General features: G+C 42.7%; 1 pseudogene; it reads right to left on the reverse strand.

The window, feature by feature from the left end:
• Nucleotides 1-3,111: 3,111 nt before the first annotated feature.
• Nucleotides 3,112-11,169, reverse strand: LOC148684076 (vomeronasal type-2 receptor 26-like; annotated as a pseudogene).
• Between the last annotated feature and the right edge of the window lie 6,186 nt (nt 11,170-17,355).

The following is a 17,355-nucleotide window of genomic DNA, read 5'->3' on the forward strand; positions in this document are numbered from 1 at the left end:
GAACTTAGCTTCAGATCGCTGTTCAAATTCAAAGTGCGTCACACCCCATAAAACCACCGAACGCATTCCAGGCACTCCGACTATCCAGTTAGAGGGGGGGGGGGCTTCTCTCTTCAGCAATTTTACAACTTCAAAAAATATGCTCAATGTCAATAGTTTATACAGTTCATTACTCACTCTGGTATCCTAATTTTCTTGTTTGTTCCAAACAAACAAGGACATTGCGTCCGGGAAGGTATGAAGTAACTCGTAGAGCAGGGGTGTCAAACTCAAATTCATCGGGGGCCACATCAGCAGTTTGGTCACCCTCAAAGGGCCGGTTGTATTTGTAGGACAATGTGTCCACTCTTTATTATCATAAATTATTGTCACTGCATTCAATTATTACTGTTTTTTTTGTAATAATGTAATAACTAGCTCTGAAAGCAGAAACATAGTCAGAATAATGGCAAGTAGATATTCAGATGTACAATTATTGTACAATTTATTGAAAAATGATTTTTGGTAACTGCACTGGGTGGTGGAGGCTCGCTAGGGTTTCATGCAGGAGCTTTGCAGAGCTACTGGTACCTGGAGATGCTGGGGTCCTTCTGCATGCAGGACAGATGTTCTGCCAGTGAGCCACCACCCTTCACCAAAGGGACTGGCTGAGGTTGACTCACTGGAGCTGCTCTCCTGGTTCCAGGGTTTAAGGGCCAGAAGTATAAAGCAGCATCCTATGTTTCTGAGGAGAGGGAGAGGGAGGGGAGGGGAGGGGAGGGAGGGAGGGAGGAAGGAAGAAAAGAGGGAGTGGGAGGGAGAGAGGAAGGAAGGAAGGAAGGAAGGAAGGAAAGAGGGGAGAGAAAGAAGAGTAGGAAAGAAGGAAGGGAATAAAGAAGGAAAGAAAAAGAAAGAGGGAGAGAAGACAGAAAGGGAGAAAGAAGGAAGGAAGTAGAGAGGGAAAGAAAGAATAAGAATGAGGGAGAGGAAGAAAGATGGGAAGGACGGAAGGAAGGAAGGAAGGAAGGAAGGAAGAAAGAAAGAAAGAAAAGAGGGAGTGGGAGGGAGAGAGGAAGGAAGGAAAGAGGGGAGAGAAAGAAGAGTAGGAAAGAAGGAAGGGAATAAAGAAGGAAGGAAAAAGAAAGAGGGAGAAGGAAGGAAGGAAGTAGAGAGGGAAAGAAAAAATAAGAATGAGGGAGAGGAAGATGGGAAGGACGGAAGGAAGGAAGGAAGGAAGGAAGGAAAGAGGGAGTGGGAGGGAGAGAGGAAGGAAGGAAAGAGGGGAGAGAAAGAAGAGTAGGAAAGAAGGAAGGGAATAAAGAAGGAAAGAAAAAGAAAGAGGGAGAGAAGACGGAAAGGGAGAAAGAAGGAAGGAAGTAGAGAGGGAAAGAAAGAATAAGAATGAGGGAGAGGAAGAAAGATGGGAAGGACGGAAGGAAGAAAGGAAGGAAGGAAGGAAGGAAGGAAGGAAGGAAGGAAGGAAGGAAAGAGGGAGCAGGAGGGAGAGAGGAAGGAAATAGGGGAGAGAAAGAAGAGTAGGAAAGAAGGAAGGGAATAAAGAAGGAAAGAAAAAGAAAGAGGGAGAGAAGATGGAAAGGGAGAAAAGAAGGAAGGAAGTAGAGAGGGAAAGAAAGAATAAGAACGAGAGAGAGGAAGGAAGGAAGGGAAGGGGGGGTCGCCACCTTGATTCAGCGCCAGAAAAGAGTGCGAAGGGACCCAGGGGCAAAAAGCATTTCCCGTGCAGCGTGAGGCAGCGGGTGTCCGTTTTAGGAGACGTGCATGAAGCCTCAGAGTTGCACGTTCATGAGGCTGAGCCGCGGCAGGAGGAGGAGGAGGTGGAGGTGAGGCAAGAGGAGGAGGCGGCTTGCCGGGTCGGTGCCCGGCAGCGCCGTACGGACAGTCCTGAGCCTCTGGGACGCAGCAGTACTCTGTAGCAATTTGAATCCTCCTCCTCCACGCGGCGCTGCTGGGTGCTTTGTCTGTGCTTCAGCAGCAGCAGCAGCAGCTGTTTCTAGGCGCCGAGCCGCGGCAGGAGGAGGAGGATTCAAAGTGCTACAGAGCACTGCTGCGTCGCAGAGGCTTGGGACTCTCCGTGCGGCGCTGCTGGGAGCTGACCTGGCAAGCTGCCTCCTCCTTCTCCTGCTGTGGCTCGGGGCGCTCCACGCAGTGCTGCTCCGGCCACCTTTCTACCCCCCCCTCAGGCCCCAGCTGTTTGTCGCCGCTTTGTCGGCTGGGTCCCGCTGGCTGGGGCGCTCGGCGGACCACATGACGAGGTCTGGCGGGCCGGATTTGGCCCCTGGGCCTTGTGTTTGACACCCGTGTCGTAGAGTATATGAAGAAAATAAAAAAGCTCGCTTCCCTTCTCGTTCCGTGCCCATCAATCTTCCTTTCAGATAAAATACAACTTCGACTTCTCACCCTCAGCAGCGTAAATTCCTTGGCAGTAAACAGAGCTTCTGCCCCTCCTTCTGAAGCATGTCCATGAATTTAAGCCTAATTATCTTCTTTAATCATGGAGATCCCGCCATGCAGGTTAGCGTCCGGGAGTTCCGACTCCTCATGAGTGCTCTCAGCCCAAGCCCCACCCCTTGAACAGTCATGGTGGGTTTGGGGGCATCGCGGGCCCATGGGCCCTCTCTGTAACCCCCGGAGAGGTAGGGGGGTTGCCATTTACTCCCCTAGCAACCGCCAAATTCCTCATGAAGGTCGGAGGGATGGAACAAGGGTCAGCCATTCCTGCAGGCGGAAGCGGAACTTTCTCTGCATGCAAAACCAGGTTCAGACTGATTGAGTGGGTGAGAGCAATAACAGGTCCAATGCTCAAAAAGGTGGCTACTGCAGGTGCTGCAGAGGGAAATGAGGGACATATGGGCCTCGAAAAGCTAGGAAGGGAGCCCATCTAGGAGAAGGAAAGTTTGAACTTAAACCACCATTGCTTTACACCTGTACTCATTCGTGAAAAGGGCTTTGGGAGTAGACCCTGAAGAAAAATTTGTACCCCCTTGCCTTCAGGACATAAAAAAAGGTAAGGAGCAAAGTATACAAAGATTCAGAGCAGGGACCCGGAAAGTGATTCCAGCCAGCAAGTCCATGTATTCTCAAACCCAATAGAATCACAAATTCCACTGTCATTTATACCTTTCTTTGTGTTAGCTGCTCTTTGTTGTTCAGGTCAGGCCTCACCACAATAATGTAGCATTTCGGTGTGAAAATGCAAGCCAGTAACCCAGCACCAGAAGCAAAGATGGAGAAGATCTCCACAGCCACCATGTATTTTCCTCTGGTGCTCAGGTAGGTTGGAATGAAGGAGAGCCAAACACTGCAGAAGACCAGCATGCTGAAGGTGATGAACTTGGCTTCGTTGAAAGTGTCAGGCAACTTCCTGGCTAGGAAGGCCACCATGAAGCTGACAATGGCAAGGAAGCCCATGTAGCCCAAAACATAATAGAACATGGGGTCTGACCCTTCATTACATAGAAATATGATTTCTTCCGTCATTGAGTGCATGTCCACATCTGGGAATGGGGGAGAGGTTGCCAGCCAGAGGGCACAGATCCCTACTTGAACAATGGAGCAGGAAAAGACAATGGAATAAGCCAGTTCTTTGCCGACCCATTTCCTCATATTGGTTCCTGGTTTGGTAGCCATGAATGCCAAAACCACCAATATGGTTTTGGCTAAGATGCTGGAGAGGGCCACAGAGAAGACGATGCTAAAAGCAGTTTGTCGGAGAAGGCAAGTCACCTTATTAGGTTTTCCGATGAACAACAAAGAAGAGAGGAAGCACAAGAGGAGGGAGATAAGGAGACCATAGGTGAGGCTTCGGTTGTTGGCTTTGACTATGGCTGTTTTGCGATGCTTAATGAAGATGCCTAGCACCAGAACTGTGATCAGAGAGAATAGAAGTGCAGAAAAAGTTGAAACAATGGCCAGCGTTTCATCCAAGGCTAGGAAGTTTGGGATCTTAGGAATGCATAGATCCTGATCATTGTTTGGATACTGATCTGCTGGGCAACTGAGACATGTTTCTATGTCTGAAAACAAATAAAAAATGCATTGCAATTTGAAGCAACCAAAAGTATTCTTAAGAATTTCCTCATCAATAATCCATCTAGCATTAATAATCCTATCTGATGAAGTGTGCATGCACACGAAAGCTGATACCAAAGTAAAAACTTAGTTGGTCTTTAAGGTGCTACTGAAGGAATTTTTTATTTTGTTTCGACTCAGACCAACACGGCTACCTACCTGTAACCATCTAGCATAGTTTTTTTCTATCTAAAAAGGTTTAAGAACTTCAAACCCAAATGATTTTAACCCAGAGGCATCAAAAATAAACCTCATGAATCAAATCTGGAATTTTGTACTTGGAGGGCATCTGCTCTTACAGTCCCTCTGCTTTTTCTTAGAACCAAATTAACTGTACAGCAGATTAAGAAATAAATTACAGCTGAAATCTTAGGAGCCCAGAATGGCACGTTTAATGAGACTTTTGCCCTCTTGTCAAACAAAATAATTCTTAGAATAGAAAGCACCACTTCTAGCCCACCCTAATTTTGTAGAATTTGGAGGTGAAATATATTAGCTTCCACTTAAAAAAGAAATCTTCAAGATGTTTTAAAGATAAAAATATATTGATGCTATCTATAAACAATGAGAACAGCACATCTGTTAATTTAAGCCTTCTTTCAAGTCATTATTGTTGTTGTTGTTGTTGTTGTAGTTGTTAAAGCCTTCTCTCCTGCAGCAGTTTAATGTCAACAATATTGCCAGGAGCCCAGAGCTTTTGCATTATCTTAAGATGTCATCTCCAACCTTTCTCATTTGAAATCATTCCTTCTGGACATTGATCACAATCATAGCAGCAAAACTTCTCCCCCTCCTTCTTTTTCTTCCCGTAACCAGGAAGGCAGTTGGCATTACATATAGAAAGTGGTGGCACCTATACAAAGAGATAGGAAGAGTTTAATATTACGATATTGTTTTGGGGAATTTATCAAATATCCAGTATCAGGTGATTTAACAGTAAATAGGAGGACTAATAGCGTGAAACGATCCATATGTAGTACACAAATGGCACATACAGTGTGGTAAAAAGCTGCTGTTCTAAAACTCATGAAGATTTCAATATTCATACCTGGACCTTAGAGCTGTCTTAGAATTCAGTGTAATTTCACCCCTGGCTTTGACTTTTTTTGAAGTCACCACCTAACGGCATTTGCTTCAAGGAGTTCAAGTGGTGTTTTTTTGTGGTGGCTCAAGGAATTAAAGGTAAGCCATTATAGTGGTTCTGCTCCTACCTGCAGGGTCAGTACAAGAAATGTCTCAGAGAGAAATGCTTTGGGTGGGTGATTCCTATGCCTGACCTGTTCTGGGAGGAGTAGCATTCTGTTTGAAGCAAGAGGTCTAGGAGCGCCACTGTGGTGTTGTGGTTAAGCGCGGTAGACTCGTAATCTGGGAATCCGGGTTTGCGTCTCCGCTCCTCTACATGTGGCTGCTGGGTGACCTGGGGCTAGTCACACTTCCTTGAAGTCTCTCAGCCCCAGTCACCTCACAGAGTGTTTGTTATGGTGGAGGAAGGGAAAGGAGAATGTTAGCCGTTTTGAGACTCCTTCGGGTAGTGATAAAGTGGGAAATCAAATCCAAACTCCTCCTCCTCCTCCTCCTCCTCCTCCTCCTCCTCCTCCTCCTCCTTTGAAATCATTCCATGACTTTTGGGCTGTGGTTTCCTGTTGGGCCACATCCTGTCTCAGAGAGAAATGCTTTGGGTGGGTGATTCCTATGCCTGACCTGTTCTGGGAGGAGTAGCATTCTGTTTGAAGCAAGAGGTCTAGGAGCACTCCTCTATTCTAACTCATCACTAGAGTCTGAAGTGGTTTCAGGTGCTAGTGAATTTCGAAATTAATAAGGTATGAATTGCTTTTGTTACATCCCATATTGTGGATAACCACAAATTATGGGTTTTCAGGGACTGTGCATTTATTCCCCATACCTTACTGAAGCGCTTGTGCCATCTGATTCCATCTTCATTAATGGTGAGCTCTTTTCCTGGAGGGGCCTGAGGATCCAGCCTTTGGCCCTGACGTAGGAATTATTTGGGAAAGTGACCAAATTGGTAATATCAAAGCCAGCTGCTAATTCTCCATATTCATTTAATGTAATTTCATCCCCAGCACTGTTGTTGAATGAGATTCTCTGCAGGAATGAGTGGAGCTAAGTGGAAAGAGGATCAAAGTTAAACACTTCAGTTCACACCAGAGAGCATCCATATTTTACTTGCACATACAGGAGGAGTAGGAAATCATGAATCAGTGCCAATTCAACAATCAACAGACTTGTATAATGATATTATGGAGAGATGAGACCACAGACCTGCTTGCTTGAGAACAGCCTTTGTCAATATCCAAGAAAGGGAAGGAATTTGAGAAATCATGTAAGTCATGTAAGAGAATAGATGGGAGCTCATGTTCCTAAAGAATAGGAATGCAGAACATCTGACTGGACCTTTCCATGGTTTATAGAGTGGATTTGAGCATGGTTGGATGTTGGATGCAGAGGAGTGGTAGGAAGCAGCCACTGGGGAACCCCAAGGGGACACCCAAAGGAAAAGAGGCTCAGAGCCAGGGGATTGGTGGTGGGAGGACAAGGAGTGTTCAGTGGGAGAAGAGGGAGCAGACTGGGAGGTGGAGATGTCAGAAACAGAAGAGGCAACAGGGTTAAGGGAGAAGGAAGAGGCTGTGACAGACTGCAATCCAGACATAGATGCAGAAGAGGAAAAAAGCAGGGTCTAGAGACAGTGATCACACAGTTGCTAGCCTCTTGTGGGGACCTACCAGTGAGGCCTCAGGACCCAGAAACCCCTAGTGGTGAGCAGACAGGGAAAGATGAGGATTTGGGGACGGGGCCTTCCGGGATGTGCCCAGGTAGTGGCAGCTCCCTGATGGGCTGTTTTCTCTTGGGTAAGAGATTCCATGCTAATGGCAGTGCCTGGAGTTGGGGTCCTGGTTGTGCTCGCTCAGAATTAAGGGCCTGGGGCCATGGACTGCGGCCTCCAATCTTACACCGCTGGGTAACTGGACTGGTAAGAGAAGCAGAGAGAATTGGGGAGGGATATGGGGAGAAAACGGAGGGGTTTGCAGTGTGGAGAAGGTGGTTGGCAAAGCTGCAGTTACCTGTAGTTGTTGGTATACTTTTGCTTATGAAACTCTGTGTCATCTGAAGTCTGTTTAGTATCATTATAGGAAATAATCTAATTCCCATCTTTGATACGATAACACTTCTTAAGGTTTATTTTTAATTTCTTAAGTTTTATTCCTTTATTTCTTTACTGATGATTAAATGCCAACTCACATAATGTATCAATGCAGTGAATGCTTTGTAAGAGGGAAGAATACCTGCCATGGATCTACATACTGAGGAGTGTGTTTTCCCATAGCCTCTCTTCCTTTGCGGATGGTTCTTCCCAAGTGTTTGCTCTTTAAGGCATGTGCCAAAGCATAAACAGCATTATAGATACTGTAGCTATGGCCAGTCATGCTCATTTCAAAATATGGTGCAGGAATGCTCTCCAGCATCTCCTCTCCAGTGCACTTGTTTGTTGAGAGAGTGGAATTTGAAAGTGAACAACTGAATGCATCTTCCCAAAAATCTTTGATAAAACCATCCGTCTCTGTCCAATGAGGATGTATACTCTGAAGAAAGTCTGTAAAGTTGTGAATCTCTTTGGAGTAAATTGCAAAGGATATAGCACCTTGGAACATTCGTATATTAACATTAATTTGTTTTTGAAGGCTATATAATATGAAATCAATTTGGGTAGCTGTAATCCATACTTTTGCTTCATGTGACTTCATTCGATGAAATAGTAGCTGACTTAACTCCATTATGCTTAAAGCAACTGACAACCATATAATAAACCTACTTTCCCCATATACAAGAACTGCATTGGCACTGCTGCTTGTGAAAGTTGGTAACAAAATCCTTGATTCCTCCAGCATCTCTAGATAGTTACTGTTATAATTCATATTGAATTTCAATCTTTCTGTGAATGCCGAACAGATTCCATTCTGGAAAAACAGTTTTTCAATTGTCTTAAAGAAACGTTCCCCAGCTTCGTTAGATGGAGTGATGAGCCCAACCCATTTCCATCCGAAATGCAGAAGTAACTGGATAATTCCCCGATACTGAAGGTCTTCATTGGGGACCATGCGGTAAAAGGCAGGGAACTTGGTTCCATCATTTATGGCGGGTTCAAATAAACCGTATGAAATCTGGAAAATGCAAAAGCCAAATGTTTCCAAGTGGAAACAAGAACTCATGATATTTCTGTTTATTTAAATATAAACACACATGCGCGCAGACACACACTTAAATATTGGATATATATTGAATCTATATCCCAAGTTTGCCAAGTTTAGGGACAGCACCAACCCCAAGTTATATAGGAAAACACAGAAAACCTTCCTGAATGTTTCTGTAGATATTTATTGTTATTATTGTGGAATCATCACAGCTTCATTCTTGTACATATGGATTGTGTAAGCGTGATTCCCCACAGGGAGCCAGCCCCCATCATCCTAACGTCCACCTCGCCAAGTACAGGGAACAGCAGTGGGTCTGAAGCAGCCAGGGGGGAAGGGAGAGACTCGGAGGGAGAGAGCAGCAAGCGTGCGGAACGATGGGAAAGCTCAGGGGAGGAGAGATGTAGGCAAGGGCTCCAGGATGCTGGAGAGCAATTACACCGCTTTAACCAGGAGGAGGCTGAGAGGGTATTGCTCCTTTCAGCGCAAGAGTTAAGGAGAGGACCGTGACGCAGGTCAAGGGGGAAGCGTTTTGGGGTGCCCCAAGAGACGTACGCAATTGCCGGATTCTGGTTCGGACTGAGAGGTCATGCACTGTAAATACTATGCACAATAAAAGTCTTTAAAGACAAACTAGACTCAAGCGGAGTTACTCTAGAGTAGCCACGACGACCCTCTGACAGATTGTATCCAGGAATAGGAGAGGATTTATCATGGCTAATGTTAATATACTAAGTGGATGATTAAACAAAACTCCAAGATGGAAGTGGAGTGATAGAAATTGTTGATCATGTACTTTTGCTCTGCTCATTGTAGGGGGAGGTTGATTCTCTATCTACTAAGAACTCTCTTGGGAAGATTTCCTGGGAAATCCTGAAGATTTGCACTAAATAGTATATGCTATTCTTCTCTGAGCACGATAAACCAAATCATATAAAATATCAGTGAAATATAAAATACTGTGCCAGCACTAATTAAAACAGCTAAAATGAAATCCAACAATGCAGCACAATAGTGACACCATTATGTATATAACTATCTGAAATGACAGGTGACAAATGCTATTGTTCTTTCAAGAAAAGAGTGTTTTCAATTAGCCTCTGAAAATGAACAATGTTGATTAACATAATACTTTGGGAAAGGACTATCTTGATTTTTAAGGGGAGGAACATTTTTAGTTAATGTGTTCTCAGTTATTTTTGGCAATGAACCCTAAGTCAATATCCTATATTGAGTAGCTCAGAGGAAGCCAGTGCAGTGCTTTCAGGACTAATGTATATGAACGAGTCTAGGTGCCTCCTTTACAAACTTGGCAGCTTTACAGAAATCTTCTATTATATCTATTACACACATTGTTGGAGATGCATATTATGCCCCTTTTGTCTATTTTTTCACTCCATATATATGAATCAGTAGATTCCTACTGCAAGGAAAGTATGAAATCTCTGTTTTTCAATACCCATATTCTACCTGTGGAATCTTGAAAAGACCTAAGACGTTTGCCATGCACCAGGAAGTATCAGAGCTAAGTCCCCCAATGATTCCTATTACATTTTTCTGGATGCCACATCTGTAGTTGGGAACAAAGTGATGTGATTTAAAGATCAGGTCCAGAGTGTTTCGGTAGGTCATCTTGGAATCATAATAGCTGTCATAGATGTGGAACCCCAGAGAGACATTGGGCAACATCCTGGGATTCTCATTGATCTCATCAATAGCAAACACCAAAGCAAGGATGTGCTGGTAGAACTTTGTCACCACCCTGGAAATGAAATGAGATTTTGTTTGATGGGGAAATTAAACAGTGCACAGAATCTAGATATGAGAGATTCACCTGCCTTCTGATAAAGAGAGGATGAAGCCAGCAAAGTTTATTTAATTATTTGGGCAATAGAATGATACTGTCTCATTAAAAAAGCTGTTGCACATTTCTTCTATATCTTCAGCAACCCATGTTTGTTTTCACCAGTTTGAAAATTTGGGTATCTTCAACAAAGTTGAGTACCAGAATACTTGGCTATAAGCTTTTCCTATTTTTTTCTGCCGTCACTTTTCTATTTCGCCTACTCTCTTTCCTAACTCTCTTTACAAAATTAGACTCGAACAATGAGCTTTATTATTATTGACAGTATGGACATAGCCTATATGCACAGAGATTTCGAATAATAGCTCTCCACACATTTAAAAAATAAATTTCTAAAGCTATCCCCCCTTCAAATCAATAAAAGTTATTTTTAGTTATTTAATTATTTGGGCAATAGAATGATACTGTCTATTAAAAAAGCTGTTGCACATTTCTTCTATATCTTCAGCAACACATGTTTGTTTTCACCAGCTTGAAAATTAGGGTATCATCAACAATGCTGCGTATCATACTACTTGGCTATATGCTTTTCCTATTTTTTATGCCATCTGCTTTCTCATTCTCCTACTTCCTTTTCTATCTCTCTTTACACAATTAGACTAAAAAAAAGCTTATTGTTCATTGACAGTATGCAGATAGCCTGTAGGCACTTATATGCTGTATAAAATCTCTCCACACATTTAAAAAATAAAGTTCTAAAGCTATCCCCCCTTCACATCAATGAATGATATTTTTAGTCAGATACAGCATATAAGAAATAATTAAAAAAAATTAATTACCGGTTACTTACAGTGGAGTATCAATGAAGTCCTGGGAAGGGTGTTTCTTGAAAAATAATTCGGCGACTATGTAATAGATATGAGATGCCATTGCCCCAATGACCAGGTCACCTGGCTCATGCCACTCGTGTGGAACATGGACAGGATTATTAGTTGTGCATTTAACACTTTGTACTTGGGACACCAGATTGGGGAGCAGCAGAAGCAACAGGAGCAACATCCTGATGGCAAATTCCCTTTTCTGCATCGACTCCCCTGCTTCCCTCTAGACTATTATTACCCTCCTCTACCTGATCTAAATAAAGCAAAGTGGGTGGCAGCTGACTCTGTCAATTTGGAACTTTAAGGAACACGTATCCACCTTATTGTTAACCTGAACACTGTCACAACAGAATGCCTAACAAGATACAGTGATTTGATATGAAAGAGGGAAACTGATAACTGATAAGTAACAGAGCCCAGCCTAGTTTTCTATGGAGCACTGAGGAGCTTATAATCATTTCAGGCTTGCTTGTTGATTCTTTTTTTCCACTCTGACATCTGGAGGTTCTGTGAGGCGGATTAATTATTGTAATTTTCGTAATGATAGGGAGAGAATCACTTGTGCAGTGTTTTTGGATTCTATGGCACATCAGTAGTAGGGGAACTGCCAAAATATAACTATTATTATTTTCTAAATATATTTTTTCTTGATTTACCAGTATAGTTCCAATAGCAGCCTCATTATAATACCAATTATATCCAATTAATGCAATTATGAATGCCAATTTTTCAAATGTCAAATAATATAATTTAATTAAACTGGCCCCCTTGCATGCTAGATTTGATGCCTTCATTCTTCTACATTATTTCTGCTTTCCACTATGTTAATAATTTCCATTACATTCCATGCAAATAAAATAATCCCTTATATAACAGCTACAGTCTTGTGATTTCTATTTGTGTTGGTATATTAGGTAATTTATATAAATTTTCAAGTGAGGAGCTTTAATGTATTCCTTATTCTTTCCTGCGTGACAGGTTTCCCTCATGATGTTTTCCCGTCCATATATGCTATTGTATCCTTCATTCCTACAGCTGTTGATTGTTCTCATCATGCCCTGTGAGAAGCGGTTATCCCAACGTTTCCAAAAGTCACTCCATCGCTTTGACCTGTGCTTCTGCTTCATGTAAAAAAGCAGTGTTCACCATTTTTTTCCAGCCTAGGAGGTATGGTCTGAACCCAGACTGCTGATAGTTAATCCAAACACTTCTATTCCTGCAGCTGGTAGACCGGAAGCTGGATCTGCCAATGCAAGTATATCTGTCACAGCACAAAATCATAGGTAAGGAATGAACCTACAAGGTCTTCTAGTTCACTCCTTGCTATGGCAGGATTTCTAGAGTTGAGCTGGCTCCATCCTTTCCTCGCTTCCTAATTTGGGAGATCCGTCACTCTCCCACCTATGTAACACTGATCAGACATGGTTTGCCATCACCCTAACTGAATTGTGGCAGCAATTCTGCAGAGCATCCTTGCCTTATCAAGATGTGGAGACCCTGGATAAAAGCATTAATATACTTTACAAACAACTTGAGAAAGAACTCATCCATATTCTCTGAAGCAATTTGGCATAAGATATTTATTTTCAGTCTCATTAGAAGTGTAATTCAGAAGACTAAAAGTCTTGTCCTATTAGGGTTAGTAATATCCAATGTGTTTCCGTCCAGATATTGTTGCATATATCTGTTACTTTTCTTTGTTAAAGCTATTTTTAAAAAAAAAACAAGGGGGAAGAGGCTGTTTTAAACTTCTCCTTCTTCTATTCCCCAACTACCTGGTGTGAGAGAAATAAAGATTGTAGAGCCCTTAACTATTTCAAAATGCATTTTGATTATGGTACCCTACTGTATGTAGTCTTCAAAATGAATTTGCAGGACTTCCGGTCTACCGCCATTGTGGCCAGCCAACGGGGGAAACTCGGGGCTCCGAGATTCCCTGCCTGGTGGAAGAAGGGGGGACGTGAAAGTGACACGACCCCCCGTGAAGAAACCTCAGGCTGAGCTGCCTGAGTACGTGGTTTCAGGGGAGCCAGGACTTGTCTCCTCGCCCCCCGAAAGCCCCTGTTAGGAGTCTGCGAGAGCAGGCGAGTGGTAGATTAAGGCTCTGTTGAAGTTTTTGTGATAAACTGCAGCTTTAAAGTAGACAATTAGTGAGTTGGCCAGAAGCTAAGTTAAACAAGGGAGTTTTTGCCTGGAGACAGGGAAGTATGTTGACAGGCTGCTGATTGGTTTAAACTCCCCCTATAGGTAGACAGAGAAGCATGGTGACAGGCTGCTGATTGGTTTAAACTCCCCCTATAGGCAGCTTGTCACTAGCAGTTCTCTGCTGAGGTAAAGTGAAGCTCTTTGGAGAAGGAATTAGTGAGGAGAGTTCTGAGAGTCTGTGTATATAGTAACTTGTACAAAGCAGCTTATAATAAAAGCTACTGTTCATCAAGTTCTGTTTCCTGAGTCCTGGATTACACCGCCACACTATTGCGCTGCCTGCTAAATTCTCTGCTACACTTCAATAGGCTCTTGGACCGACGCTACTTCTACCAAGCTCAGCTTCGAGTCGGCACCAATTGGAGCGATGGATCCTTCCCAAATTGGATTAGAAGGATTATTTGGACCCCGTAACATCAATTGTAATTCTGAGAAAATTCGAAGTGCGGAGAGGGGTTTAAAAGGGACGGGAAGTCACCCCCCTCCGCTGCGCTAAAAATGAAAGTAAAAACAAGCAGCTATAGCCGGATATGGACTTTTAAAAATAATATCTCCTCAACGGCAATCCGAAATCCCCCCAAAATCGGGGAAAGGGGGAAAAAACTGTGTTTGAGAGACCCCTGAAGTTTAATTCAATTTGGTCGTGTATTTCCGCTGCAATTTGCTCCAAAAGTGCCCCCCCCCGGATCCAGACAGTTACCATTGTGACGTCACAAAGGCTTCTGCTATTCTCATGAACTCTTCAACTCTCGCTTCTTAAAGGACTTCTTTGAAGTATTTTGACAGCTGTCAGAGCTGTAACAGAACTGAAAAATTGCATTTTTTCCTGCCTGTATGCTGTTAGGGAAGAAATAAGTGCTTTTGAAAGTAAAAAGCAAGGGATGTGGAAACAAAATAAAGGAGCTGGGATAGAATGTAAAAGATATTACTCTGCCCCCTGCTGGGCGATACTGGGATCTCATTTAATAAGTCTCTGGGAATATTCTATGAGGCCCTATTGTTTTGCTTAGCATTGACCTTGAAGTGCAGCTGCAGAGTATTGTTTATCAAGATTGTCTATTCTGCAAGAATTTGTTTATAGGATGTCGGGAACAGGTTCAAAATCCCCAAAGGAAATATCAAAAGCGCAAGAAAAATTGGAAAAAGCAAGACAAGCTCAACTTGTGGCCCAACCAAGAAGACCATCTATCCCATCTAAGCTACCTGGAGAACCACGAGTTGCACAACAAGGACAACAAGGATCACAATTTGAGCAACTGTTAATGGCGTTGACAGAAATTAAGGCAGAATACAGTGGTACTATTACTTCCCTTGATCTAGATGCTATACTCCTATTGATGCAGCCCAGAATTGCATTGGCTTTTTTAGCTGCTGCATCACACTGCTGACTCATGTCAAATTTGTGGTCTACCAAGACTCCTAGATCCTTTTCACATGTACTGCTCTCAAGCCAGGTGTCGACCATCCTGTATTTGTGCCTTTCATTTTTTTGCCCAAGTGTAGTACTTTACATTTCTCCTTGTTAAAATTCATCTGGTTTGCTTTGGCCCAGTTGTCTAATCTGTTAAGGTCATTTCGAAGTGTGATCCTGTCGTCTGGGGTATTAGCCACCCCTCCCAATTTGGTGTCATCTGCAAACTTGCTCCGAGTGCCCTCAAGCCCACCATCCAAGTCATTGATAAAGATGTTGAATAAGACGGGGCCCAAGACAGAACCCTGTGGCACCCCACTAGTCACTACTCTCCAGGATGAGGAGGAGCCATTGATGAGCACCCTTTGGGTTCGGTCAGTCAGCCAGTTACAAATCCACTGAATGGTAGCATTGTCTAGCCCGCATTTCACCAGCTTATTTGCAAGAATATCATGGGGCACCTTGTCAAAGGCCTTGCTGAAATCAAGATAGGCTACATCCACAGCATTCCCTTCATCTACCAGGCTTGTAATTCTGTCAAAAAATGAGATCAGATTAGTCTGACATGACTTATTTTTCAGAAACCAATGCTGACTTTTAGTGATCACAGAGTTTCTTTCTAGGTGCTCACAGACCGTTTGCTTAATGATCTGCTCTAGAATCTTTCCTGGTATTGATGTCAGGCTGACTGGGCAGTAATTGTTTGGGTCCTCTCTTTCCCCCCCTTTGAAAATAGGGACAACATTTGCCCTCCTCCAGTCTGCTGGAACTTCACCTGTTCTCCGGGAATTTTCAAAGATTATTGCCAGTGGTTCTGAAATCACCTCTGCCAGTTCTTTTAATACTCTTGGATGTAGTTCATCTGGCCCTGGAGACTTGAATACATCTAAACTAGCCAAGTATTCTTGTACTACCTCCTTACTTATTCCAGGCTGTGTTTCCCCTGCTGAATCATCTGCTCCATATTCTTCAGGTGGGGCATTGTTTTCTTTTTTGGAGAAGACTGAGGCAAAGAAGGCATTGAGGAGTTCTGCCCTTTCTCTGTCCCCTGTTTGCATTTCACCATCTTCTCCTCTAAGTGATCCCACTGTTTCCTTGTTCTTCCTTTTGCTACAGACATACCCATAAAAGCCCTCTTTGTTGCTTTTAACCTCTCTAGCAAGGCTGAGTTCATTCTGTTGGTTGTTTTAAAGAATGGCAAAAGGTATTATCAAAATTTATCTGGCAAGGGAAAAAACCAAGAATCAAGTATAAACCTTTAATGGATGTTAAAGAAAGAGTAGGTTTTCCCCTGCAAGAGTTGAAGTTATACTTTGAAGCAGCAGCCTTTTGTTGGTTAAGAGAATGGTTTCTGTTAGATAATAATGATATACTTGATCTGGAAGGACATGATAATGTGTTTGGATGGCATGCATATTTACGGTATGACAAAGTTAAGTTCCATAAAGGTTTTAAAAGTCATATTATTAGAAAATCCTTATATAATGTATGGAATAGGTATAAAGATTTAGAGTTTACTAAGGATGATCTGTAAAGAAACACAGAAGTAGGTGGAATGAGGAAGTAGATTAGAAATAAGGGATATAAAATAGAATTTTTGTTTTTTTATTTTTTATTTTTTGTGTTTTGTATTTCTGTATGTTTTTGTTGTTTGTTAAAAAATCTTCAATAAATACATTTAAAAAACAAAAACAAAATGAATTTGCAGATTCCATGAAGTAACTAATAAGAGACTTTTTATTAACAATCAAAATTAAAGGTAAGCCATTATAGTGGTTCTGCTCCTACCTACAGGGTCAGTACAAGAAACTAGTACTAGGAGCGCCAGTGTGGTGTTGTGGTTAAGAGTGGTAGACTCGTAATCTGGGGATCTGGGTTTGCGTCTCCGCTCCTCCACATGCAGCTGCTGGGTGACCTTGGGCTAGTCACACTTCTTTGAAGTCTCTCAGCCCCAGTCACCTCACAGGGTGTTTGTTGTGGGGGAGGAAGGGAAAGGAGAATGTTAGCCACTTTGAAACTCCTTCGGGTAGTGATAAAGCGGGAAATCAAACCCAAACTACTACTACTCCCCCTCCTCCTCCTCCTCCTCCTCCTCCTCCTCCTCCTCCTCCTCCTCCTCCTCTCCTTCTCCTTCTCCTTCTCCTTCTTCTTCTTCTTCTTCTTCTTCTTCTTCTTCTTCTTCTTCTTCTTCTTCTTCTTCTTCTTCTTCTTCTTCTTCATTCCATGACTTTTCGGCTGTGGTTTCCTGTTGGGCCACATCCTGTCCCAGAGAGAAATGCTTTGGGTGGGTGGTTCCTATGCCTGACCTGTTCTGGGAGGAGTTGCATTCTATTTGAAGCAAGAGGTCTGGGAGCACTCCTCTATTCTAACTCATCACTAGAGTCTGAACTGGTTTCAGGTGCTAGTTAATTTCAAAATTAATAATGTATGAAGTGCTTTTGTTGCATCCCATATTGTGGATAACCACAAGTTATGGCATTTCAGGGACTGTGCATTTATTCCCCTTCTTCTATACCCCAACTACCTGGTGTGAGAGAAATCAATATTGTAGAGCCCTCAACTATTTTACAATGCATTTGGATTATGGTATGGTATGATATGTTGTCTTCAAAATGAATTTTCAGATTCTGTGAAGTAACTAATAAGAGACTTTTTATTAGCAATCAAAAATCCATATATGTACAACATACATCAATTGAACCATTTCTAAATTAAAAGGCTGGCAGTTTTGCATTTAAGATTTCATTTGTTTTAAATACCCAGTAATACACGGCA

This window comes from Zootoca vivipara, chromosome 12, assembly GCF_965207765.1.
Source record: "Zootoca vivipara chromosome 12, rZooViv2.hap1.1, whole genome shotgun sequence".
Lineage (NCBI taxonomy): Eukaryota > Metazoa > Chordata > Lepidosauria > Squamata > Lacertidae > Zootoca > Zootoca vivipara.